This window comes from Rhinolophus ferrumequinum, chromosome 10 (genome assembly GCF_004115265.2).
Source record: "Rhinolophus ferrumequinum isolate MPI-CBG mRhiFer1 chromosome 10, mRhiFer1_v1.p, whole genome shotgun sequence".
NCBI lineage: Eukaryota > Metazoa > Chordata > Mammalia > Chiroptera > Rhinolophidae > Rhinolophus > Rhinolophus ferrumequinum.
Genome location: NC_046293.1, coordinates 3421979 through 3449395, shown reverse-complemented (window position 1 = coordinate 3449395; position 27417 = coordinate 3421979). Strand labels below are relative to the sequence as shown.

General features: G+C 46.7%; 1 protein-coding gene across 2 annotated transcripts in view; it reads left to right on the top strand.

The window, feature by feature from the left end:
- Positions 1-27417, top strand: part of ATXN10 (ataxin 10) — a 146052-nt gene that overhangs the window by 74050 nt on the left and 44585 nt on the right. The gene's annotated exons all lie outside the window — the stretch shown is intronic.

Genomic DNA, 27417 nt, shown 5'->3' with positions numbered 1-27417 from the left:
TGGTGGGGGTCCCCTCCTGCCTCCACTTGGATCTCTGGGTGAACCACAGGCCTTAGTAAACCAGGGCAGAGTTTTTCATGAAGTGGCCGCCTGTGGTGTGGCCTCATTCTAGACTGACGTTTGCATTCCTTGTCTCTGCCTTTTGTAGGCTGAAGGCCACCTTGCTTGCCAGGGACTTCCTCCTGGTGGGATCCCCGCTGCCTCTCCTCTTGTCTACCACTCTGGCTTTTCATTGGTGGCATCTTGGGTGATGCAAAGGCTGCCCAGTGGCAGGGTGATACTTCAGTCCCTTGAGCCCTATAGGGGTCAGGCCCAAAAGTGCGTCCTGTCATCCAAGCAGAGCTGCTGTGAGCCTCCCCCCGACTGCCTGCTTCTAAAATCTTCACACTCTTACCTTCAGCGTAGTGTATGGGAAAATTTTGATTTGAGGGAAAAGACGGTTTAAATTCCAGTTTTCTTATTAACAAGGTGACCTTGAACAGTGATCATTCTCAGTGGTGCTGCTCTCCTTGCGGCTCTTGGAGCTGGCCCCAGGCTCTTTGGCAGGCAGCATCCATGAATGGGAGTCGAGCGGGCAAAGGCTGGGGTCCTTTGCCACTTGTGAGCTGCCAGCAGGTCACTGGCCCTCCCTCTACACAAGGACTTGCTGGCTGTCTTGCAGGCAGCATCCTGGAGCTCAGGAATGCTGGGTGCCAGGGCCCTAGAAAGGAAAACCACATGTGGACCTCAGCTGGTCACCTTAGCCCTCAAAGCAGATAGCCTCCACGTCTGCTTCAGGAATTCTTGTGCATGCGCGGTGCTTATAACATCTGCAGAGCTGCCCTCTGAGTGGGCAGAGGGGCCGGATTCTTCTCCATGACCCCTCCATCTTCCCTGTATTTTTCATCATGCAAAGATACTAACCTTTCATTTTCTCTAGTCCAGATTTATGTTAAAGTGTAAATACATCTTAGAGGCGAAGCATGGTAAGCTTTTATCATCTTTTACGTATTTGTATGATACGTTTCTGTCTTTTCCTGAGAGCAAACTCGGTAAGACGCTTAGGAGAGACCAAGCCTCCCTCCTACCGAAGCCTAAATGCTGTGTGATCAGTCATTGTGGTCATTTCTTCACTGACACTCTTTCTGCTGCTAATAATTTGTCGACATTGCAAATACCTGCATCTTTTGGAGAAAAGGCAGCGGTTACCTTCGCCGCTTACTTAGATTGAAAAAATAAAATTTTTAACCTTGTTTGAGACGCTGGAAAAGTAAATTACATCTACAATGAAGAACACAGTAGAGGTAAGCATTATATAGTGCTTCCTATGTGATAGATATCTAAGCCCTCTCTGTACATCTGTTTCCTAGAGTAGGTAATATTATTATCCCTGTCTTATGAATGTGTAAACTGAGGCCCATCACAGTTAAATAACGTGCCCAGAATTACACATAGTGGGCCAATGGCAGAGCCCTGTAAGAACCCAGGGGGACTGGCTGCAGACCCATGCTCGTGACCAGGCTCCGTGGCCTCCCAGCCTCCGGCCCCTTTATCCATGTGTGGCCTGCACTCCGTGTCAGCCAAGCCTCTGCGATAGCTGTCCGCTGGAAACACCGTCAGCCAGAGACACGATTCTTCCAGCTTTCTATTTACGTCACAGATTCAGTTTCTGTTTACAAGTAAATGTGTACAGAGTATCCAGGATCAATCTTTCAGGTGTAGAAGATGATTTTTGTAAATTAAATTTAAAATCGGATTCTCTTTGCTCATCCAGAGTAACGTTAAGTAACTAATATTCCAAGTGCATTGTACATTTCCCGAAGGCACCTTTATTAAAGATAGTTTTGTCTGTTAATAATATGTGCTGTATACAGAAGGTGCCAAAACAATGTATACACATTCTAAGAAAGGAAAATGAATGACGCTAGCATTCGTTTGACTAACGCCGTCTTTTGAGTGAACGTCATACTACACATTGCTACCGTAATTCAATTCAACTTCAAAAAGTAATAGATAACATCTCTTAAAATGTTATTTTTGGGGGGCACCCCCCGGTATATGTATGTACATACACAATCAGAAAATAATGTTCTTTAATCATTTAAAGAAAAATAATAACCTTATTGGCATCAAAAGAAGATAGTGAACGAAGTAGCTGTGATGCACTTCCAGGACATTTCTGAGAGGCCAGTGGCAGCGTCTCAGGCCCCTGTGCTGAGAATGCAGGACGCCTGGCTCCCCTGGCTGCTGAGAGCTGAGCCGGCCTGTGCGAGTGCCTGTGGGGGGGGGGCGGGGGTGTGCCGCGATTGTCCTTTTGAGCTTGAACTATTTGTATTGTTGTACATCTTATGTTACAAATCCTTCCCCAAGCGGCTCTTAGCTCATGTTACTCTCTGGCATTTGAGTCACTGGTTTAACGTGAGACGAATTTCTGGGAATGATTCATCGTTATTTACTTGGTATGATTTAATGACAATGTTGAATGTATGTACCCACTGGAAAAACCCAACAGGTAGCTTTAAACATAAGTCATTTCTGTGGCAGAGTTGGGGACTCGAGGGGGTTGGAGTTGAGTTCTCCTCCTGTAATCCTGTCGGTCAGTGCCTGAGATGGAGGAAGCGGGCGCCAACCTGAGGGTCGAGAAATACAGTTTCAGCTGTTTTCTAAAGCACATCACGCCCTCCTCCTTTTCGTGGCCAGGAATGACTTTGGTCTGCACCTGCAGCTCCAGAACAGACAGCCTGGGGGTGGGGGTGTGGAGGAGGGGGGCTGGGGAAGTGGGAGCAGGGCGGTGGGTGGTGGGGGTGTTGACAGGAAAAATCCGGCAGGCAGGCTTGGGAGCAGGGAGGGAGAGGGCGTGTCTTGCCTGCTGGAATTTCAACCCTGGCAACTTCCAACTACATCCTCCTCCTCCCCCAAACCCAAAACACAACAGAACAACATCTCAGGGCCTCCATGCCCAGAGGGGCCCTGCCAGCTGATTTGTGCAGTGCCATGAAGGAGCACTGGTGAACCCGCCACCCCCTGCCTGAGGAGCTGCCTCTGTTTCCCCCTCAGCTGCAGCGGCAGCGCCAGGAAAGGCCCTGGGGACCGAAGGCTCCGAGCTGGGCACCCTGGCGGCGGGCTGGGGTGGCGGAGCTCCCCCTTCACTGAGCCTCCTCTTAGGGGCCCCAGAAAAAGGTTCCAAAAGGGACGAGTGGATGTTTCATGCATCACTTTGAAGAGAAAAGAAGTGTGTCCTTTCTGTTATGTTTCTTTTTCAGACAGATTTGTGTTTAGTCTTGAAAAACCCATTTCTAGCAGTTTGAGAGGAAAACAGTAGGAAAGCACCGGGAAATATGGATAGGATAAAAAGCTCTTTTTCACATACACAGGATTCAAGGAATTTCTAATCTACGGACCTTGTAAGTCACATTGTTTTGAAATTTTAGTGATTAAGTCAAAATTGTGATTAGAATTCTTGTGTAAATTGCTAATTTATTGTCTTTTAAGTATTATCCTCGTAGTAGTTTTTATAAACAATTCAGCATGTTCTTATTAGAAAACGAAGCACTGATACACTTTCTCCAGTCAGTCATCCTCACTGAGGCCACATTGATTAAATTGGCATTTATTAGGTGTCAGTATACATGCACTGTTTGGTAATTTTATTTAAATTTATAAACGATGAAAACACAAATGATGAGATACATGAATTTGAACTAAAGTTGATGCTTCAAAGTGTCCACAGAGGGACACTCGCTTAGCTCTGCGACTAGGAGTGGTAGCAGGAGGGTCCTGTGTCCTGGTCAGTGGTCCCCTGGTGCAGTCTTTATACCCAACATCAGCCCTCTTCCTCCTGAACTCCCAGTGCTCCTGCCAGACCTCTGGCTCTGAGTTGTCCACCCTGCCCACCTCCCTTATCAGCAGAGTAGGTCCTCCATCCCCCTGTAGGTCCTCCATCCCCCCGTAGGTCCTCCATCCCCCCGTAGGTCCTCCATCTCCCCTGTAGGTCCTCCATCCCCCCGTAGGTCCTTCAACCCCTTGTAGGTCCTCCATCCCCCCGTAGGTCCTCCATCCCCCCTGTAGGTCCTCCATCCCCCCGTAGGTCCTCCATCCCCCCTGTAGGTCCTCCATCCCCCCGTAGGTCCTCCATCCCCCCTGTAGGTCCTCCATCCCCCTGTAGGTCCTCCATCCCCCCTGTAGGTCCTCCATCCCCCTGTAGGTCCTTCAACCCCCTGTAGGTCCTCCATCCCCCCATAGGTCCTCCATCCCCCCGTAGGTCCTCCATCCCCCTTGTAGGTCCTCCATCCCCCCTGTAGGTCCTCCATCCCCCCGTAGGTCCTCCATCCCCCTTGTAGGTCCTCCATCCCCCCGTAGGTCCTCCATCCCCCCTGTAGGTCCTCCATCCCCCTGTAGGTCCTCCATCCCCCCTGTAGGTCCTCCATCCCCCTGTAGGTCCTTCAACCCCCTGTCGGTCCTCCATCCCCCCTGTAGGTCCTCCATCCCCCCGTAGGTCCTCCATCCCCCCTGTAGGTCCTCCATCCCCCCGTAGGTCCTCCATTCCCACAGTAGGTCCTCCATTCCCACGGTAGGTCCTCCACCCACATGGTAGGTCTTCCATCCTTCTGGTAGATCCTCTACCCCCTAGAAGGGTTGTTGCCGGAGGCCCCTGAAAGCACTGAGCGTGTATCACAGGTGTATGGGCCACCAGCGTCTCCATGTAGTACTGCAGGCTTTCCAACTATTTCAAATCCATGTACGAGCTCAAAAACCAGTCTTACTTTAATGAAATTACATATTTATGGCTGGAGAGATCTCCATACTTAGTGTTGGACATCGTTATTTCTGGTTCAGACATTAGGTTCAGTTTATGATCTTGAAAAACTGAGGTTTCCTATGGAATACCACACCTACTTGCAGATCGCTTCTGATGGGTGCTGTGCCAGTCCACAGCCTTGGGAATTCCTGGTGGGTGCAGCGTTCCATGCTCTGCAAGTTCTCTTAGAGATGTTGTTTTCAGGTTGCTAGGTGTTGATTTAAACATACACTGGCCTGTGTGCTTACACGGGCACGCACGCCTACACACTCACAGCAGATGCCAGCAGCTGTAATGACAAGTGCAACCGATAGAGCAGTGGGTGACGTTTAAGCTAGAGTAGGCGCCTGATAGACAGCTTCATGTGGCATCGCGTTTTGTAACAGCCTGCGGCCTCAGGAATCTCGAGAGCAAGAATTCTAGTGCTGTCTTACGCATTCCAGGCTTGCTGTGTCTTCTGCCCAGTAAATATATGGTTGTTTTGGATTTATAAATCATGACGGTAGGATTTGTACTGCTCCAAAAAAGAAGAGATTTAAGTCTTTACAGAGTTCCTAAGATTTAATATAATTTAGACATTATTCTTACTAAGAAGCAACATTCTTAACTAAAGGCAGCGTATTTCATATCTGAGATAACTTTGAAAACGTTGTCGGAGAAACAAATATTCATTAAGACATACTGTGTGCCAAGCGTAGTGCTGAGTGCTGGAGAGAAGGAAGTGAGGGGAATGGTCGCAACCCTTAAGTAACGCAAAGCCAAGCGGAGGAGGGTGCCTCCTGGAAAGCTGTGTTTTCATGATGGAGGTAAGATGGCAGCACTGTGACGGGCGGGGGCAAGGGCAAGGGCACCGGAGTCCCACTCTCCCTGTGGCTATTACGAAGCTTGAGGGAAGGCTTTCTGCGGGAGCTGGCATGCAGACTTGCAGATAAGTGATGTGTAATAATGTCGCGAGCAGAGGCCAGGTTCACCTACCTGCGCAGTTTTCCCCTCCTTCCTTCCCTTCTCGCCTTCATAAGGCTCTAGTTTTGGCGGACGCTGGGAGCTAAGGGAAACAGAAGACGTACAGAGCATTTGGTAGCGTCTGTGCCTTGCTCCCCCATTTACACTATACACTGAAATGCACAGGTTTTTAGTGAATGTGGCGGTGCGTTTTGACCTGCGCCTGCGCCTGTGTAACTATTGCCCTGGTCAAGATGCAGAGAACATTGTCACCCCCTCAGAAAGCTACGCCATGTCCAGGCTGCGTGTCGGTGCGCGGGGACAGTGGCCCTAAGTAAGGAACGGGGGACAGAGCAGAAAGGAGATGGACAGGGCCCTTGGCTTAGATGACCCTGGGAGCGGCCGGCCATGTCCTGGCGGCCCCCGCCCCCACTGTGGCCTGAGCAGGGCCCCACAGCAGTCAGGCTTCCCGTCTCCAGACCCTCATCCTGTGCTTTCAGTCAGCCTGCTTGCGGACCAGACGCCTCTGTGAGCGTGTCTGCATTCACACAGTCCTCAGTGCGACAGTTCATCTTGAGCGGGTTTATTCAGGCAACAGGGATGGCTGTTCCACATTATCCCCTTTGGTTTGGCGGAGAGGTACGTCTGCCGTGTGCCAGACTCTCTTAAGCTCCGGGGTTCAAAAGTGACATCAGATGCAATCCTTTTCCTCAGGTAGCTTCTGACCTCCTGGGGGCATCGATGGTTAAACAGCGACAGTGGGACACGGTCAGAGCTGGGAGGGGGAGGAAGTACCAAAGCTTCTCACCAAGACTTGGCATGTCAGCAGAAGCTTCCTAGGAATAACAGCAACAGCAATAATAGTACCACTTACCACGTGCTCACCAAGTGCCAGGCATGGTACCGCTCTCTTGACTCATCGAATCATCTTGGTATTTCCCCGTTTTGCAGAGGAGGAGACTGAGGGCCAGAGACGTTAAGTAACATGTCCAAGACCGCTCTGCTATTAAATGCCATGAGCGAGAAATAAACTTTATTTTAAGCTGCTTAGATTTTGCTGGGTTGTTACTGCAGCACAAACGATCCTATCCTGACTCAGACGAGCATCCCTGTGGAAGCTTGGAGAAAAGCCACCCCCAGGGGGAATCAGTCAGAGGTTGTCTCAGGTATCAAGCCCGAGGAGGGCGGCCTGATGGGCTGTGGGGACAAGCTTGCAGATGAGAGGACAGGTTAGAGGGGAGAGAATCTCAGAAAGATGGGAATGCAAGAGGACTGTTTTCTTTTTTTTTTTCTGTTTTATTTTTTTCTGGCAGGGGGATGGGCCTGTGGTACTTGATTATCGTTATCCTTTTGGGAAAGAAGTTAGCTTTTTATTGTTGCCTTACAGCTTCAAGGACCACCTCACAATTTGGGAGTATTTATATTGGTGATTTTGAGCAGAGATTGAAATACCACCTAAAATAGGGCAAGGGTGCCAACTCCGTGCCTTCTTTTGCCCGTCCCTCTCCCTGGCCCCCAGCACAGCGCCTCGTCCAGCGTGAGTGCTCTGTACACTTTGACGAAGAACAAAGGAATATTCTTCAGTGCAATTATGTTTTTCACTTCTCTTAAGTTCTTATATAGTGCTATTTTGCTTAGTTTTCATTTTCTCTAACATTTATAGGAAGACTAGATACACAAGTGATCCTTGATAAAATTGTTAACAGTGTGATAGGTAGAAATGCCTTTAAAAAGGTGAAAGTTAAAGGTAATGTAGCATTATACTCGTAATACATTCGGGCTAGAAAATAATCTATTTTCCTTTTTGTGAGCCTTTTGAACCCAGTGAATAGAATATTTTATACAGCCCATTGCTCTCTATTTTTTTGATCATACACCTCTTCCCTGCTTTTGCCAAGTCATTATTAGTAATTACATAAAAATCTGTTTTAAGCTACACCCCAGGGAATAGCAAAAGTTGGTGGTTTGTCTAAATGGTCTTTAATTAAAGTTGAAAAAAAAAATGAGGTTGTCATGAAGGAGATATTTTTTAAATGTTGTCTAAAACAGAAGAGGCTGATTTAAGTTCAATCGTGTTGAAACTGTACTTTAAATGGATTAAAGTATAATCTGGCTTTTTAAAAAAACCACATCTGTCTGGGAAGTTTTAGGTGTGGTCCTAATTTTAAGTAGGTGTATGGACCAGGTAAGCCTTTAAAAGTCTTCTGAGTCTTAGGTTTTTCTCAATTTTTAAAAATTTCCTATTTAAACGTAGGTTTTTACTTTATGGTTTAAGGGAGCTGAACAACAAAAATTACTCATAAAAGATAATATTATGCTCATAACAACTACAGAAGCGGAAGGCTTAAAATTATAGGTAAAAAGTAAGTTAATTTCCTCTGTACTGGCTTTTGTCATGGCTTTTTTGAAGCTCTTTCTGTAGTCTTTTCCCTTTGAGTGTCTCCCTTGACTGCTCTGTATTTCTTTTTTGAGGGGCACGTACCTTAGCTTACTTTTCTCTGGGTGTAATTGCCTAACAGAGCCTGACCCAGGTCCTCAAATATTTATGAATATTTTCCCTGCTAGAGGGAAAGGATTACTGTTTCTTATTTATCTTTGTAGCAATGGTAGGTAACAAAAAAGTAGATTATTTCAAGCAGAAGCAAATGGACGCAGTAGACTCTTTGGGCCTACTATATGTTCTTTCCTGAATATTGTTAACACACACATGTTTTGAATGTGGCATCTTTGAATGTGTCTTCACACTATACTAGTTTCTTAATAAGGATTCTCATCCTGACTGGCTCAGCTGTAATCGAATGTCGGGCCTTCCTGGGGAACCCCCAGGCCTGGTGTGGTCGGGGCCCTTCCGTCTAGTTGTTCTCAAGCTGGCTGAAGAAAAGCTGGACCAGAGTGTGTATTGTAGAGAGACGGCAGGTCCTCAAATGTTGTTTTGTTAAAAGTTGATGAGATTCTGTAGGAACTTAATTCTTGTTCATATCAATTATCTGTGGTAAATTTGGTTTCGCTTCAAATCCCAGAACCTATGGACGACGTGAACTGAGGACATAACAGTGAGCAGAGCAGGGACTGACGGGCCTCCCGGGCCTCAGGGAACTCGAAAGCCATCAGGAGCCAGAGCTGTCCCCATGGTCCTCCAGAGGCCACCTGGCCTCGTACTCTGCCCTCCCACTCATCCAGCCCAGTCTCCCATCTCTCCAGACTTCCTTCTGCTGTTGCGTATCACGCCAAGCGGCCCGCAGCCTGACTCTTCCTGCAGCCTTACCTGTCCACTCTGGAGCCTGCCATTGACAGATGTCCCTCTGTGTCTTGGTTCCAAATTCTAAGTGAGAATCCTTGCGTGGCTCCTTGGGTCTGTTTCCATCCTTGCAGGCCTCTGTGGACCCTGGGCCACCCACAGAGGCATCCCCTGGGAACTTGTCTGAAACGTAGGTACTCAGACTCCACCTCAGACTGGCTGAATCACAAACCCCCGGTGATCTGAACGTACGGTCAAGTTTAAGAAGCACTTGTGGAGGCCATGGCCAGTCCTGCACAGAACTGCACGGCACTGTGTCCTGGAATAGAAGGATGTCACCACAGCATTGCAATCTGGGAGGAAGCCTAGAAAATGACCTTGCCTGTGGCCTTCCCTCCGCTCCCCCATCCTGGTAACTGTCAGGGCAGGGGTGGGGGGTGACGGAGCACTGGGTGGGAGCGGGGCAGGAAGATGGTGGACGCGCATGTTCACGCTAGTGTGCTCAGTGCAGAGTACGGTGGGAAAAGGGCTTTTTGTGTCTGTTTTTGTATTTTTGAGGGCTCCTAAGAGATAGGGCAGCTTAGTCAAGATTATGGGAGGCCTGTGCTATCAGCTGAGGAATTTGGACTTTGTCTCTCTCGCCCACTTTGCTCTGGCATCCAGGCGGCCCTGCCGCCCTTCGTATGCCAGCCTGGCTCCGCTGGCGCCTTTCATGCTCTGCTCTCTGTCGGATTCTCCAGAGCCGCTTGGCTCGCGCCCTCATTTCCTTCAGCTTTTTGTTTATCAGAGACCCTTCCTACCCCTCCTCCCTTAAAGTCGCGCCCCCTCCCACATCCCTAGCCCTTCCCATCTCTTTGGCACTCACTTCCCTTTTCTCTGTGTGATTCCTAACTGCCATCTGTCATACTCTCTGTGTACGGTGTGTTTGCGGTTTTGTCTCCTCCCATCCCCGCTTGCACTCCTGGACTGCAGGTACGATGAGGGCAGCCTGGGACCATGTTTCTCTTCCCCATGCTCATCCTGAATGAAGGGTGTCATGTCAGCTGCGTCCTTTCCTCCCCCAGCTTCCTCTAGGCCCCCTCTGCTGCTTCTCTCAGGCTGCCGCCCAGTGTTACTGGAGAAAACTGCGACACCTGGTTAGTGCGCTCCTTCTAGACACGGCAGCCCATCTTCCCCAGGCTGCAGAGCACGTTCTTCAGGCAGCACTGGGCCGGCTCACGAACTGCAGGCGTTTGCTCGCTCAAGCCAGACCCCTCCCCTCCTTCAGGAGGGGGTCTTCTCTTCAGGGCCCAAACCGCCACCACCCTTGCCCCCAGCGCCAGGGCCTCAGTCAGTCACTGCGAATGCGTGGGGGCATCTGAGCTCGCAGCAGACACGTCTCTGCATCTGGCGAACCCAGGTTTGTTCTGCCGTGTCTCCTCAGACTTCAGAATCTGACTCGCTGGTTATTATCCTTTGTCTCTCACCAGTGGCAGTTTGGTTGACTTTTCCCCCTATCCTTTGTGGGCAGATTCCAGCTAAGATAGAGATTTCTCTTTTTTGGTATCCAACCCTTGCATGCTTTGGTGAAGAGGAGCTAAACAAGCTTTTAAGCAACCGAAGAATTTATTCAAAACTGTGTTAAAATGAGACTGTCTGGATGGAACAAATAACAAAAGTCCCAAACCACACATATATTTAGTAAGCTCTGCAGTTATTGAAATTCAGACACTTCTGCTCCTCACACATTCTGTTGCATTCTTGGTGTCAAACAACGAGAATGGAAGCCCCATCTAGCTGGCGACCAGCGGGGTGCGGGGCCATTTTCACATGGATTGCACATGGCCTCACAGCCGTGGTGTGTGCTCTTCATTTATCAGTCAGTTCATCCTCAGCAACTATCGGTTCTAGTGTCCCGTGTTTTACATGGTGTGTGATCATATGATAAATATTCTGTTATCATCTAAATGGTACTATCCCTTTGAGGAATTGAAAGAGCCGTGTGGATATGAAAGCAACATGAAGGAAAGTACACCTTCACAGAAGGAGGACAGGGTCAGAGGAAATGACCGTCCCAACACTGGGTCGGCCCTGGCACGCACGCAGTTCTTCCTCGAGCAGTGGAAAATGAAATATTTGACTTAGTGCAGGGTAACAGCAGTAGGTTGTAGCTGTCGGTCAGAGTAACACCCAGACATGCACAGAGGGAAGACAGGTCCGAGAGCCAGTGGCGGGAGACTGAGAGCTGGGAGACCTGGCTGGCTTTTCAGGAAGGCCAGCCTGTCAGGAGCTGCGGAGCGAGGATAATTCATCCATACACAAGTTTGTCTTTGGGGATGTGGGGTGCTCTCTGAGTAGGAAGGGCAGGAGGCCGCTAATACCTCAGTTCAGGGAAAGGAGAGATGGCCTGGGAAAGGAGGGTCTTGCTCTGTGGTCGCGTGGGTGACTAGCTGTGTGGCAATGAAGAGAATGTGCAGGAGAAACGAGTTACACCACAAAGGTACGGAGGGAGGAAAGAGTGAGTGCAGCCTGGCCGAAGCCAGAGGACTCTGGAAGAAACTTGGTCAAAATAAAATGAATGGAGGCCAGATTCCACAGGACTTTGAGTCAGTCGGCTAGAGGACCTCCTGGCCAGGGCCATGCCTCTTTCATTGTTTTCCCCGTACAGTGCCTGCTCAGTGCTCAGAAAATATTTGGTGAAGCAATTTACTCTGTGCACAGTAAGGGAGCCTGATCTGAATAGAGACTTGTGAGAGTGTCAGGAAGTTTGAAAAATAGGAAGAAATGTTCGGATGGAACACAAGATAGAGATACATTGGTTGAATAAAAATGAAACTTTGCCATAAGTATAGTGCGACTCTATAAATACATTTCTAAATAAGGAGTCACGGATGTAGTTCCACAGAGCAGACTGTGTCCCAGATGGTAAGACCAAGAGCCGATGGAGCGATCTTAGAGTTTCTGCACTGATAATGCTACAATTTCTTGAGATCTCACGACGTGTCAGACCCTGTGTTTTATGCCTGTCATTTACCTATGAGAGATGTTACCCCTGTTTCACAGATGAGGAAACAAAGTCATAGTAATTTGCCCAAACCACTTAGAGTCAAGTGTGATTGAAACCTGGATCTGTTTGAATTCCATCTTGAACAGTTTTTAAAAAATGTGGATTTAAACCCATTGATGGGATGTGAAACCAATTGAATGGATCGTAGCTAGGATTTTTTTTTAAATGAGGTAAAATGGAATAGATTATAATAAAGATTGTGGCCAATTGAGATAAATGATGGGAGAAAGATAGGCGACGGTATGTGATGATTACGTGCGTTGACTGGACATACACGTGTATGTTTCTGTATGAGTTCGTTTATTAGGTTCAATATAAAGTATATTTCTTACTGTGGCACAGAGTCAAACATTGAAATAACACTGCAGCGGCTGTCTGAATGGGCTGGAGGGAGCCAGACTGGGTTCTGAAGTGTCCTAGAATGAACCAGATAGAAGGGCGCCCCACAGAGCACATGGCCACCGTGGGGGAGATACACCTGCTGAAGCTTGGCCCGTCGTGGGATGACAGATGTGCGAACATAAGAGCTCACTGCTGCCAGCACCGGCCCAGGACCAAGAGAGGGCTTCCCGCAGAGAAGGAATCCAAGGTCCAGGGTCCAGCAAGCGTCAGTCTGCATCCCCTGCCTCGACTCTCTAGCCGGTGAGCTGTTTTCATTGGATCGCGTGGCCTCGGAATGACCCCTGCTTCCCTCAACACTCCCTGTGCAGCTTCCAGAAACTGTCACTTGGAAACAGGACGGCAACCTTCCCATACAGAAGAGCTTTCACCGGTCCTGGGCAAACGCTGGCTCAGCTCTTTGGACTCCCATGGCTGCCTTTTCCTGTTCATTCCTTGGCACGGAGTTGAACCACCTCTAGGAGACCACAGTCTCTGAGGCCCTCTTCTCTGCAGGCAGTCCTCGCAGCAGCCCTCAGGGCTGTCACCGTTTCCTACTCAAAGACTGGCCCCTGCAGGCACTCTGGCAGCTCTCCTCAGAAGGGCGTCTGCATCCAGGGGACCACAGACCTTGCCTGCTTCCGCAGGGCTTCCCCAGGGTTGCTTGCTTTTTCTATTTCTTCCTTCATACCAGAGTTAGAGGAGAAGTTTCTAGAGCACACAGATACATTGGCTTGTCTGCTCATGCACAGTGCACAGGCTGTGCTGGAGGGAGAGCACCCTCTCAGAAAGTTCCAGAAGACCCGGTGGTGACTTCCTCCTGCAGATGGACTTTTCCTCTCTGACTGCCCCAAAATATCCTGGGAACTAGCAGACTAAGGAAAGCATGGAAGCCTTCTTCCTTCATCTCCTTAGAGCTCTATATCTTCTGAACCTCTGTTTTTTTTTTACTTATCATACAGTAAAGTTGACTTTGGGGGCAGGAGGGCTATACAGTTCTTTGAATTTTTAAGTATGTATGTCGAGCCATGTAACCACCACTACATAATCAGGGTACAGAACAGCTCCATCACCCCAGAGATCTCCCTAGTGCTATCTCTGTGGCTGCACCCTTTCCCCACCCGCAACCCCTGCCAGCCGGGACCTCTTTAGACGAGTAGTTTGACCCACTCATAGGAAGGTTTCACATGGGTGCAATCACACACGTATGTAACATTTGAGAATTGCCCTCACTCATCAGTGTCTTTGACAGTCATCCACGTTCTCCGAAGTTCCTTCCTTTTTAGTGCTGAGGCGTATTCCGTTGTGTGGAGGCAGCACCCCACTTCAGCCACTCACCCTCGGAAGGACATTGGGTTGTTGCCAGCATTGGGCGAGCACAAATAACGCTGCTGTGAACATTCGCATAAAGACTTAGTTCTCATTTCTCTAAGGTAAATACCCGGGAGTGGGGCTGCTGGATTGCAGGATAATGTGTGTTTCGTTTTATAAGAAACTACTAAAGCATTTTCCAGAGTAGCTTTCTCATTTGGCGTTTCCACCAGCAGCATATTATAGAATCGTCAGTAGCACATGGTCAGTGGTTTTTATTTTAGCCATTCTGATAGGTGTGTGGTAATATCTCGTTTTGTTTTAGTCTGTATTTACCTAATGGCTAACGATGTTGAACATTTTATCATGGGCTTAGTTTGCCATCTTTGTATCTTCTTTGGTGAGGTGTCACTTTTTAATTGCGGTTGTTTTCTTGTTGAGTTTTGAGAGTTCTTGATATATTTTGGATACAATTTCTTTGTCAGCTATGTGATCCACAATGTTTTCTCTAGTCTGGAGTTTGCCTTTTCATTTTCTTAACACGGTTTTTGGCAGAGCAAGAGTTTTATAATTTTGATGAAGTTCAGTTTATCAGTTTTTTCTTTTATGGATCGTGCCTTTTGTGTCATCGTAAGCACTCTGTGTCTAATTCAGGATTATGTTTTCTCCTGATAGTTGTATAGTTTTGTGTTTTACATTTAGAGCTATGCTCCATTTGAGTTTGTCTTTGTAGAAGATGTGAAGTTGAGGTCTTTTCTCTTTTGCATGTGGAGGACCAGTTATTCCAGCATCATTTCTTAAAAGTATGATATTTTGTCCATTGAATTGCTTTTGCATCTTTGTCAAAAACCACACGGCCCTATTTGTGTAGGTCTGTTTCTGGACACTTTATTCTGTTCTGTTGATCTTTGTGTCCATCTCTTACCAGTACCACCTTGTCTTGATTACTGTACACATATATTAAGTCTTATAATTAGGTCATGTGATTCCTCCAGCTTTATATTAGCTGTTCTACCTTCTTTGCCCTCCATGTATCTTTTAGGGTAGCTTGTCTATAACTGTACAGAACCCTGCTGTAGTTGTGATTGGAATTGCATTAAATCTGCAGCTCACTTTGGGGGAGAATTAATACCTTTACTACTTTGAGTCTTCCAATCCATGAACAAGGAACATCTTTCTATATTTAGATCTCCCTTGATTTCTTTTATTGGTGTTTTGTAGTTTTTGGCATACAGATCCTGCATATTCCTGAACATTTCACTTTTTGAGCGGAGTTATTATGAATGGTATTTTTTCTTTAAAAAAAGATTCAGATATCCTGGTTGTTCATTGCGTATGTGTAGAAATATAATTGATTTCTGTGTGTTGACCTTGTATCTGGTGGCCTTCCTAAACTCATATTCTAAGAGTTTTTAAAAATAGACCCCTTGGAATCTTTTACATAGATAATGACATCCTCCATGAATAAAGATGAAGTTGTGTTTCTTCCTTTCCAATCTGTATGCCTTCTATTGCCATTTCTTGTTGTGTGGCACCACCGATGAGCCTTTTCTGATTATGCTATGATGTCTCTCTCTTCCCTCTTCGCGGGGTTGCTGAATGGGAGCAGATACCACTTTTTACTGAATAGAGAGGTATTAAAACTGAAGAGAAGAATCACAAACAAAACAAAACCAGAAGAATAAGAGAAAACACTTATTTTTTTCTAAATGATCCAACTATTGAAAGAATAAAAGAAAAATAGTTATGTTTACACATAGGCATATTTGTATGTGAAGGTTTCCTACTCTGGAATTAACTTTGGAGAGTTCTTATTTTCGTCATTTCTGGGTAGAGAATGTCCGGTAGAACTGAACTGGAAAGCAATGCAAAACCATAGCGACAGAGCGTGTTCTGGTCCTTCAGAGCAGAACAAACCATTTGTACCAAGTGCAGCGGCTACACCAGTACAATGCGTGTGTGCTTGCACACCCTCTGGGAAGCCCTGTGACAGGCCGCTAGTGTCGGGTGGGCCTCAGAAACGCAGGGAGTCACCGCCTCCTGGTGACATTTCGCCAAGGGTGTCTTCGGTTACTGTGACTCTGTTACTGTTTCTCATGGCCACTTGTCCCGTGGAGGGAGAGCAGATGCTGCCTGCCTGTCTCTTCCAGTGTATCAGAGTTTTAGAGTTACGACCGTCTGGAGACAGTGCATCAGCAGGCGGCTCAGTGGAGACCTCGGCCTCCCACCCCTTCTTTGTGAAAACCCAAGCTGCCTTGGAGGAAAAGAGGAGCAACTGCTTTGTTGAAAGAGACCAGTATTGTTGGATTCCAAATGTCCTCCTGTCACATCTCTGCTTTCCCAAATCCCACCAGTGTTGTCCAGCAAAGATTCCACCTTTAGCAAATCGTCCAAGTTGAGTTCCCGAAAAGGAAAAAGGAATTTTAAATGGTTTTTACAAAACGGAGGTGGGGCTAGGGGGTCCCCACGTTACACTAAAGTATGGTTCCTGCTTTTTTCCTTTCCTACTCCCCACTCCTGGTAATTACGAAACGCGAGTGTCCTTTGATCAGAAGCACTTACCAAAGTCTGTGACCACGCAGACGTTAAGATCCCCCCATTTCCAGAGGTTCTGAGTTTGGCCTTTAGAAACACTGCCCCTGGGTCCTTAGAAAAGGAGGGGTGGGCCGGGCAGGAGAAAGAGGATCGGTGTTTGCTCACAAAGAATGTGAGGTCTGCCACACACCACGATGCCACCATGTTTAACTGGCAGCGGGACCCGGAGCTCACGGTTCTGAGATGGTCTCTGTGTCCCTGAGACCAGAGCTTAGGTGCTGGGCCTCAGCAGAGGGTCCATTAGCTAAGTGCTCCCCCTGTGAAGTGGCTTAGTTGAGATTTTATTAGAAATCAAGACTAAAGTTGGAAAACACAACCATGGTGAGGGTTTATAGGAAGGGAGTGCACGTGCTGAAAGCTTGTATTTAGTCCATATTTAGCTGTCTATATTTTGTTCATTTACTTATTTGCTTGTTGAATCATATTCAGAAATCATTATTCTATAGTGTGTCAATTTTGTTAAAATACAGTTAATACTGAAAACTCCGGTTAGAAGTAGGTGACTGCCACCGATGACTTTGGGCTATTTCAGTCTGTGTAACAATGCCTTTTTTCTTAGTGTGATTATTTATAACGCAAATACAACTAAAAGTGTTGTTATTGAGGGAAGTGTAGCGAAACACAGCGTCTGAGTAGTTTCATGCTAAAAGATTTTATCTCTTTAGTGCCCTATGTGGTGACCGTGGACTTCAGCTTACTGACCATAGTAATTCTAAGGGTAAACATTTACAGTGTACCTACCGTTGGGCCCTGCACAGCAAGCCGGGGAGATAAGCGTGGCGTCCCTTGTTATTGATGAGAACGTGGAGCTCGGGAAGTTGGGTGGCGCTGCTGTGGGCACTGGCATCTGACCACTCCATAACCTTCCGTCACCTGACTGCTTCGGGATGGCCTGATGCATCAGCCAGGGCTGCAGTCAGTGCCCTGGAGCATGTCACGCGATCTTTCAGGACTCTAGTTTTCGTGTCCTTAAAATCAAGATGAGGACACACTGGGATCTGTGGTCAGACAGGTAGCGTTCTGCAGCAGTGCTGACCCCCACTGCGGAAGGCCTGCGGTGACTTGCCCTTTCTCCATCAAAAACTTAGGAAACGTGGGCCATGTCTTACCGTAACCGTAAGTCACCCACAGGTTTGTTAATAACAACTCATCTTTTTATCGCAAAGCGCTTTCACGTGCACATCACTGAAGGAGGTTTGCAAAATAAATCATCTTTGCTGGAAACACTCTTTCAAGGGTCTTGGTGCGTCAGGAGATCAGTGTGTGACGAGCGTAGTCAGTGGCTCGGGGGCATCTCAATGCACAGTGATGGCCCCTCCACATAAACTCCCAGAGGACTGGAGAATGACCCTTCCTGTTTCTAGAAAAGCAAATGGTGTGCAGTTAGTTGAACTTTTTGCAGTGGTGTTTGTCGTGGGACTTGTAACTCTGGCCCGGATGTTGTATATTTCTCAAGGTGAACGTGAGGGTGGATAGTTCCTGCCGTTCAGTGAAAGACCTGAGCCGGAGTGGTTGGCTTGTACCCTCGCACTTCTGTCCTTAGGCCATAGAAGAGAGAACGAGTCATTCTTTGTTTCAGAATTGCGTGAACAGATGGGAGCAGCAGGTTTTTGAAAGGGCTGCACAAGACACTGAGAACATCTCGCAAGTGTGATACATGCTACATGTATTTCGTCTGACCCTCTGTCCCTTTTTTCTTTTTTAAAAAGTTTCCCTTTCAGTAAAGCTCACACATCATAATCATACAAAGTTTTTCATCCAGTTAGCAGCGGCCTGTCAGGTCCCTGAAACCTACATGGGGATGTCAGAGTTCAAACCCTGCTTTTAAACTAGGCTAGGGAAGGAGTTTGGACTGGACACCCAGGCGGACCTGCTGCTGCGTCCTGCAGGTGCCCACGTGCCGGGGCTCAGGGGCTCACTTAGCTGTGTGGTTTGGGACAAGAATAACTGAACCCCAGTTGTCTCAATAGAGAAAAATAATGCACGCGCTATATCTTGCAGGATTGCTGTAAGCGTGAAAGTTATAGATGTAAAGTATATCAAGTGATGCTTGATATGACAGTCACCCCGAAATACTAACTGCTGCTGCTACTGGTGTTGTAAGCATTTATATGCCAATTAGTTTTTGTACCAGTGAGTCTGAGACAGATGGGAAGTTTTTATTTTCCCGTATCACTTTGTAAATAATTTCTCAATAAATGTATTGAGTTGAACTTTTTGAGCCAATAATATTTATGTCTGTCCAAATAATGGACACCATTGAACTTGAATGATTTTTTTTATATATGAAGAGTAATCTTAAACCAAAATATAAAGCTTTTATATTTTGAAGAATAATTGACTTGAAGTTTTCTATTTAAATTTTAGCATGTTACTCCTAAGTTACTTACCAAGATCTGCCAGCTTTAAGGAGAAGTTTGTCACACTTAGTTACATACTAAATAGCTTAAAAATTATCAAGATTGTCCAGTTAGCATAAAGTGCAGTTTAGTTTTTGTTATGTCATTGTTACCATAGCTGGAGTTGGGTGGGTGTTTAAACCTTTGTGAACTCAAAATTCTTTTATGATGACGGAATATTTCACATTTAATACTCTTAGTACAGAGTATGTGTTCAAATATTTTACCAGGTATGTGTTTTTTACAGGTTCATATAATATATAAAATGCATTTCTGTTCCAAGAAAAATATAAGTGGTAAACAGTTGGAAGAGAGCTTGCATATTTTCCTTTATTGTCCTGTCTGATGAGTAATGCATTCAGCTATGCTCAGCCTCACGCTTAACCAGGTTAGTGTTTAGTTTTGGTTAGGCTGTTTTCCTTCTGAGAACAGAAACGGCCAATCTTGTGCCCTGCCTGTCTTCCAGATGGAGTCTTTGCTTTGTTTCCAGATCACAGTACTTAATGTAAGGTCAGATTTTCTTGTGAAAACAGATTTTGGATTAACTGTGTCTGTGCACTTGCACACACCCCTTCACACCTGCCTGTGCACTTAAGCTCCAGCCACCTGCTGAGGTCATGGTTCTGATTTCAAGATGCAAAAGAGAGCTGAGACCTGACTTTGCAGCAGAAATGCAAAATCACATTCTGAGTGCATGACAGATCTGCAGGGTTCCCTCTCACATGGGGCTTGAGGTTTAGTGGGAAAAGCATGTGTAATCTTGGCTGAAGCCCTTACTGGCCGAGTCTCTGGTTCTCATTAATCGACCTGGCTTGAGTAGTGTGAGGATTAAATGCAGGGGCTGGCAGACTAGAGCCAGTGGACTTGTTTTTGTAAATAAAGTTTTATTGAGACATAGTCACATTCGTTCCTTTAATGTTGGCTGTGGCTGTGCACATGCTACACCAACACAGTTGGGTCATTGTGACAGACATGACCGTATGACTTGTAAAACCTAACAAGTTTATTTTCTGTCCCTTTACAGGAAAAGTTTCCTGACCCCAATACAATGCAGTAAAAAACCACTGGTTGCGTCTTAGCCCTGCCGCTCAGTAACTGGGACCTTGACCATGTTCTGTAACCTCTCCGTACCTTGATTTCTCCTCCACAAATGTCGTTTATTCATTCAATGAACTTTTATGTTTACCATGTGGCAAAGCATTGTTCTAGGTTCAGGAAGTGTAGCAGGGAACAAAATAGACACCAATACCTGCCCTCGTGGGGCGTACATTCCAGTAGAACCTATTCAGTGAGGATAATCGTGCTTACCTCTGAGGGAGGGTTGCTGAAGGAATACTGTACAGCACACTTAGAACATTGCTTGGCAAAGGCAGTCGTAAGTGGATTGCATGCTCAATGATGTCAGCTTATTACTGGTATTCTCAGTGTAGGGTGGTTCACGTACAAAACAAAGTAGAACCTCCATTCAGGATCAGAACGCTTCTAATTCCATGTGTCCTGTCTGGAAGGTTTTTACTGAAAGAATGAATAACTCGAAGTAACAAGATGTGTACCTGGTGCAGTTAGCCTGATAAGAGACAAGAACTGTGAAATGATGTGTGGTCTCCACTAAGTGAGAATTGTGTCTCTGTGTCTCGGCTCAAAGCAGTGTGAATCAGTTCACAGGTCGTTCTTGGTACTCAGGACTCCAGATGGAGAAGATAAGGACAGAAAAACAAAATCTGCTGCCTCCAATCTCTTACTATTCATTTATAGAACTTGGAGCTAACTCTTGGAATTTTCTGCTCAGTCCGTATTTTCAAATTCTCCTTAGACGTTAGATCCCTTGGACTCGGCGGTTCTTTGGCTCCATGTAGGAGTAGGGAGAAGTACTCAGGAGAAGGATCAGCTTAGGTGATGTCCTTTGGAGTGGTGATCGTTTGAAAACTGAAGATTACTATGTGAAAGTACAAAATTGATACTAGCTTCTTCATATACGTTAAATGTTGATGATCTAATTGGTGTTTGTACACAAGGTTCTTCGACCTGAATATTTTATATCTCGGTACTCGGGCATGTATGGCGGGTGGGCTAGTTAATTGGTGAGTGGAATGAATACATAGTGTCAGAGGACCTCAATGTGACGTGGGGAAAATCATTTTGTTAATTTACTCATTTGTAAAGTGAGGAGATTGGACCAAGTTCTTCCAGGTACTTTTCAGCTCTAATTATGTGATTGTGACTTTTCTCTTTGCCCAGATTTCCCAAAGTAGAAAGTCTTGTCTGTTTTTCCCTCCTGCTGGAAATTGCCGCTGTTTCCTTCTCAACATGGTGTGACACCCTGGGCTCTTCCTGTTCCTAAGTACAGAATGCACAGTACTGGGGTAACAGCCCCGTGCTCCTGAGAAGTCCCCCGTTTCCTCCTCCTCTTGATCAGGGTACTTTCACAGTCCTCATGGACCACCAGTTCTGCCATTCGAAGGTTCCAGAGTAAAATTCTGAAAATTAAAGGTGGGCTGGAAGGGAGAGGGCTGTGTTTTGTCTCTTGTTTTGTTTTTAAGGTAGAGAAGGGGGAAACCTCCAAAGCCGGGAGTTTTCAAAGACCAGAGTGGCTGTGACCGTGGCAGTGACATCAGGGTTTCAGTGGGCATCTGTCATGTTCTGTGGTGTTGGTGCAGTGTCCTTTTTCCTATAAAGCTTGCCCTTTGGCAGACAACTCCATAGGAAATGTTTATGCCTAAAAGCACATATGATGTGAAATGACCAATTCAAAATTGCCTTGTATAATTAGAGCTGTAAAAACTAAAACTTGAAATCTATAGTTTGTGATCTGGCAGAGGTTAAGTAAAATTCACGTATCCTTTTTGAAAATACAAAGGAAAAATCATTTGTACTTTGTTTGAAAACATGTCATTCTTCTGGAACCTTCATTTTTGGGATATTTACTAATTAGCAATATGTTTTTGAAAAATCACTGGCTGACGAAGTAAAGTGGGAAAATGTACTTCAGTGATTTTATCAATCAGGAGTCAGTGCCTTTAAAAATATAAGGTTAATGTTATCTATGAATTTTAATGTCTATAGGATTCCAAATTCAGGAAATTCCAACTAAAAAGGCTTTAATAGATCAAAGAGCAGACGGTCATTTGAAGCGGCTGATTATTCACCTGTATTGGGTCGTATGTTTGGAAGACAGAGCAGAGTGTGAGTAAAGGTCTCTTACTGCCCATTTTGGAGTGTGGCATGTGGTGTAGACATTCATGCAGTGTGGTGGTTAGAAGCTCTGGTTCTAGGGTCAGATGAATCTAGGTCCAAGCCCTGGACTGCTGTGGACCCGGGCATGACCCCGTGTGAGCCTGTTTCCCCCTCTGAAAAGTGGAGCGATGGGAAGTCCTACCCCAGAGGCCTTTGGGGAGGAGGGTCAGATAGCTCATGTCATGTGACCTGTGCTGGGCAAAGCCTTAGTAACTGCTAACTGCAGTCATTTTTGTTTGCACAAGTGCATTCTGATCTTTCTTCTGAAATCTAAGCCTGGATCATCAACTTCCTTCTTTATCTCCTAATGGAAGTCCTTTGGCGTCTTAAAAACAAAATGTCGGGAATGGCACGTGTGGGTCGGGATGGCGATGGTGTAGGTGTATTTCTCCCACAGCTAAACACCCTGGACATCAGATGTCAAACAACCGTAGTAAGACTCAGAAGGCGAGGAGAGGAGAAGGCGGCCTGCCTGGGGACCTCGGGACTCGAGGCACAGCCTGAGGGTGAGTCCCCTGGGTTTCCTTTTCCCTTGCATATCTCAGACCAGATATTAGAGAAGCTGTCAACCCAGAACCACCAGTGGGTGCAGACAGAAAAAGCCCCCAACAGAAGCTTGCCAAAGGACCGAGAAAGAGGCAACTTAGCAAGGCAAACTTTTAGACAGCCAGTGCCCTACTTCAGACAGACACCGTGGGGAAAAGGGGGCGCTACCCTCATCCGCCAAGGCCAAGTGGGGAGCCTAGACCAAAACCTTTACCTGGCTATGTGAGGGACCCCTTGCCCCACTGGGTGGTGTCTGAGAAGACTGGGAGGGAGTCAGGACTTTCATCTCGCTCATCAGTAACAAGGCGTCCTCCGCACGCCTGCACAGCCTCGCTGGTGGGAGAGACCATGTGGGAAACCGGAAGTCCCAGCTGTTTGAAGGAGATAGGTATAAAACTGGTTTGACCTTCTGCTGGCAGTAAGGAACCCCTCTCCCCCATGCCTCAGCTTTCAAAGGTGGTCGAGTGAGGGACCTGCACCTTCACTCCATGTGGCAGTAGCAAGATACTGCCCCCCAACCCGTCATGGTGTTAGAGGAGACCAGCTAAAAGGAGATTTGCTTAAGATCCACAATCTCTTAAGATCCATAGCCTCATACTCCAAATGTTTTGAGTACAATTAAAAATCATGCGTTATACCAAGAACCAGGAAATGTTCAACTTGAATGATAAAAGGCAATCAACAGATGCCAGCCCCGAGACAACACAGATGCTGGAATTATCTGACAAGGGTTTCAAAGCAGCGTCATGTAAGTGCTCAGTGAGCAATGAACACTTGAAGCAAATAGAAAATCGCAGCAAAGAAATAGAAGATGTAAAGAAAAGCCAAATGCAAATTTTAAGGCTGAAAAACCCAATAACCCGAAATAAAATTCTAAAACTCAGTTGGTGGGCTCAGTAGCACAGCAGAAAGGACCCAGGAAATAGTCAGTGAACTTGAGGATAGAATAAAAATTATCCAATCTGAACAACAGAAAGCAAACCGACTGGGGGGAAAAATCGACAGCCTCGAGGTCATGTGGGACTCTGATATATGGTCTGTCATTCTGTCGTCAAAGTCCCAGAAGGAGATAAGAAAGGATGGGGTCAAAAAAGTGTTCAAATTTGGTGTTCAAAGTGTTCAAAGTTTCCCAAATTTGGCAAAAAAAATAAGCCTTCAGATTCAGGAGGGTCGAGACTGGGTCATTCCTTGGTTTAGCTTCCGTGTAATAAATGACCCACCTCTCTGGAAATTTTTATGATCCCATTAACCCATCCATCCAATTGAAACAAAGGGTCTTGTTTTCAGTCTTTTATTATTAATGACTAAGAGCCATTCGCCTTATCTTAGTCCAGGTTACAGCAACCAGCATTTTCAATAAAAGCAAAACAAAATAGTCTTTTTTGCTACATATCTTACTTTTCCCGAAAACAGCAGTTACCTGGTTCACCCAGTAGAAGTGAATCCTGTGTCCACTGAAAGTCACGTACACAGACGTTCGTAGCACAGTATTCTCAATAGCTAAAAACTGGAGACCCCCCAGATGCCTGTCATTATGGAATGGGTGGACACCAGCGTGTGTGCTTGGTGGAACAGTACACCGCAGTGAAAAAGACAAGCTGCCATGATAATGCAGCAATGTGTGTGTTTAGCGCAGGAAACCAGCCAGGAGAGAGGACATACTGTATGACTCCATTTACCCCAAATTCCAGAAGAGGCAGAAGAAATCTTAAGATGATAGGGGCTAGAGCACTAACGTGAAGGGTTACCAGCTGGTGGGGGACACAAGGGAGCTTCTGGGTGCGGGGGTGTTCTCTGTCTTGATCTGGGTGGTGGGTGCCCATATATACGTATATAAAACTTCTACAAGCTGTACGCTTAAATGTGTGCACTTCACTGTGTAAATTAAATTTTAAAATAAAATCTGTGATCTGAAACAAACCTCTCTAAACTCTTCCTACTGCCATCAGGATGGACTTGAAACTCATGAGCTTGGCCTTCCAGGCCCCCCCCCCCCCACGACCGGCCCCACCCTGGCTGGGTTAGGTGTGTGGCTCGTCTGTTCCCGTGGTACCCCCATGGCACGTCACGTGTCCTCCGGCCCCAGACAGCCATGGTGGTTTTTGCTTGTATCTACGGCCTTTTCTCTCTTCCTTATCACCACCCTCATCCTGACTTTTGCAAGCAGTAAATGTGTCTGATTCCCCCTTTGGTCCCTAGCATGGGATCTGTCACAAAGAAGCTTTTAAATTTTTGTCAAATAAATACATAGTTGTAGAGTCAAACATTTTCAGGTGTTCAGGTGTTAGCCAACAGAGAAATCAGCCATGGAGAAAGGACCTGGAAATGACGCTGTAATTCTCACGTCATGCTAACTGTGAGATTCCTGAGGGCTCTGGAGACGTGGCCAGAGTCCGTTCCTGTCCACCGGTGGTCAGGGCTGCAAAGGGTTTGATGAAGGCCTCCCTGGGTTGCTGAGGCTGGCCATGCACTGTCCCCATGGTTCTTGACAGCTTCCGGGGCCGGGGGCCGTCCTGTCCCCCTCCAGGCCTCTCTCATTGGCCCCTTCCTCTCCCCGTCTCAATTCTGAGCACGCTCAGCTATATACACTTCGAGGTTTTCTAGCACATTTAATATTATTTCAGCCACTATCTCTTTTCTGTAGACCAGAAATACCCTCCTGCCATTTGTATGGTGCGATTTATAAAAAGCATGCATGTTTAAGTTGAACAGACCTGTGCTTTGCCACTCACTCAGCTCTGTGACCGTGAACAGTTGATTAACCCTTACAAGCCGCATTTTCTTCATCTGTCAGATCAGAGCACTCCCTGCTGCCTTGCAAAGCGGTTACAAGCACCGGGTTTTTGCACGGAGCACATGGGCATCCCAGCAGTTCATTGGTGTGTGTTTCCTTCCTCTCCCAGGCTCCGTTCTGTAGCAGAACTACCGTTTCTGACAGTTGGGTGTGTTTCTGACATGTGTCGTCTTTGTTCATAGACATATTCCCCTCATGGTAAGCTGCACCTGAAAGGTGACAGTAGGCTTCCACGTGACGCCCTTCAGAGCCGGTGACGGGCTGTCAGCCAGTCCATCATGATTCCCAGATGGCGTGCCAGAGAGGACAGGAGGTTGGTTCCCCCAGCCTCACCTGTCACTTCATTCCTCCCTGTGCCAAGAGGACGCAGGGCTCAGAACAGGGCCCCCGTGGGGGCCTGGCCCCTCCTCTCCGAGCTGTTCTCACACTCCAGACTCCTTCCATGGGCCGTGTATGCCGTGATTCCAGTGCTGGCTGCAGACTCCCGCTCTCAGCAAGTCTGTTTTTCAACACCATGGGCAAGTTGATCCGTTTCCAAGGCTGTATGTATCAGTGGCAGAGAGCTCATCATAATACAGCGGGCAGCTGAGGTTCTGTCCGTGGGTTAAATATTAAAGCCTGAATGTGTTCTGGACAGGTCTCTGTTTGTTCAGGCACTGAAGTGTGACACTGTAGGTGACGCGTTCGGGTGGGAATTACACCCCAAGTGGCAGAGGTGGAATGCATACTTTTAACACCTTGCTCTGTGGGTCGTTTTTGTCTACATGCGGCTCTGCATGTTAGCACAGATGTGCCAGAACGATTTTTCCCAGCTGCTTTGTGTCCTCTGCACGGCCAGGGTGTGCTGAGCCCATTGTGGTGCCCCTGCTTTCTCAAGTCAGATCTTGTGTCGCTTTACTTTAGGGAGGCCGCTAAGTGGAGTGCAGCTTTGAGTCATGTGCACTCGAGTGCGTTAGAGATAAGTTCACTTTTGATCCATATGTTTTCCCTGCTTCTGCTTGACAACAGGCCTTTCATCTAGCTCTTCAGATATTTCACTGGTCAGCCTAGGACATTTTGCTTAATTAAACGATCCGAAAGAAATGACAGTAATGGAAAAATAACGTGCTTTCACTTTTTTCTTACTATTCAGCTAGTTTGAAGTTGTTTACAAAGAATGCAGAAGGATAAATCAAAAATACGCTATTAATATCTATCATTTTATCGAGCACTTTCTGGAAGCCAGGTTTGCGCCTGTCTTTTCTCACCATCTACATAAATGACACCCTCCGCTTTGCCAGTAGAGCTTTCTGTGTCTTCCTCATGTGAGACCAAGTGACTCCTCTACGTTCACATGGCGGAAAGGGCGGCAGGGATAGGGTCCTCCTCTAGCTTTCCTGTTGCCGCCCCTTGTCACGCAGAAGTCTGAAGACGCTGAGGGACTGTGAGCGGGGACGGTGGTGTGCACAGGCTGTGGTGCCGTCCTGTGGGGGATGCGCTCGGCTGCCTCTGAGCCCCACTGTCCTGGACCAAACGCCTGGAGAGGTCTTGCATTCTAGCTCAGGTGGAAATCCGGTCGTGATGCTCAGTCCTAAGGTCTCTGGTTGCTGTAATGGGTCAGTGTGGGAGCGGTTCCTTCATTCACCTGGTATTTACCGAGTTTCTCCCGTGTGTGAGCCATTTCCTTCTCTCTTAAAAACAGTACTTTTTTTTCAGCCTGGTAAGCAGAATATAGTAAGCATCTTCAAGACCAGCCAGCTTCATTCATTATTTAAACAGAGGTCTTAGCTGCTGGGTAAAGAATGTGTGAGAAAATTGCACTGAATTCAGACGCATGCTTGCTAAAGAAAAATGTGTCGTTCGTCTCTCTGGAATTTGGTAGTTGAACTTATAAAGTATTTTTATTAATTACATTGTTCTTTGTACTTCTGGGTACTATTCCAGTCTCAGTCTTTACTATGCTTGCAAAGCTTCTTTGTCTTTCTGCAGACGTTTTCAGAACACTGCTGCCTCACCCGTGAGTTTTAGTGCACAGCCGTGGTTGTCATTCTTCCCTCCGAAGTCTTTTCTGAGTGTACCTGCTGTCCTAGCTGGATCGTAGTTTATTTTTCATGTTATGTCTTTCCCAGAGTGCTCAGCGTGGCAACGACTTGGGGGGCAAGATCACTTATGGGGCGC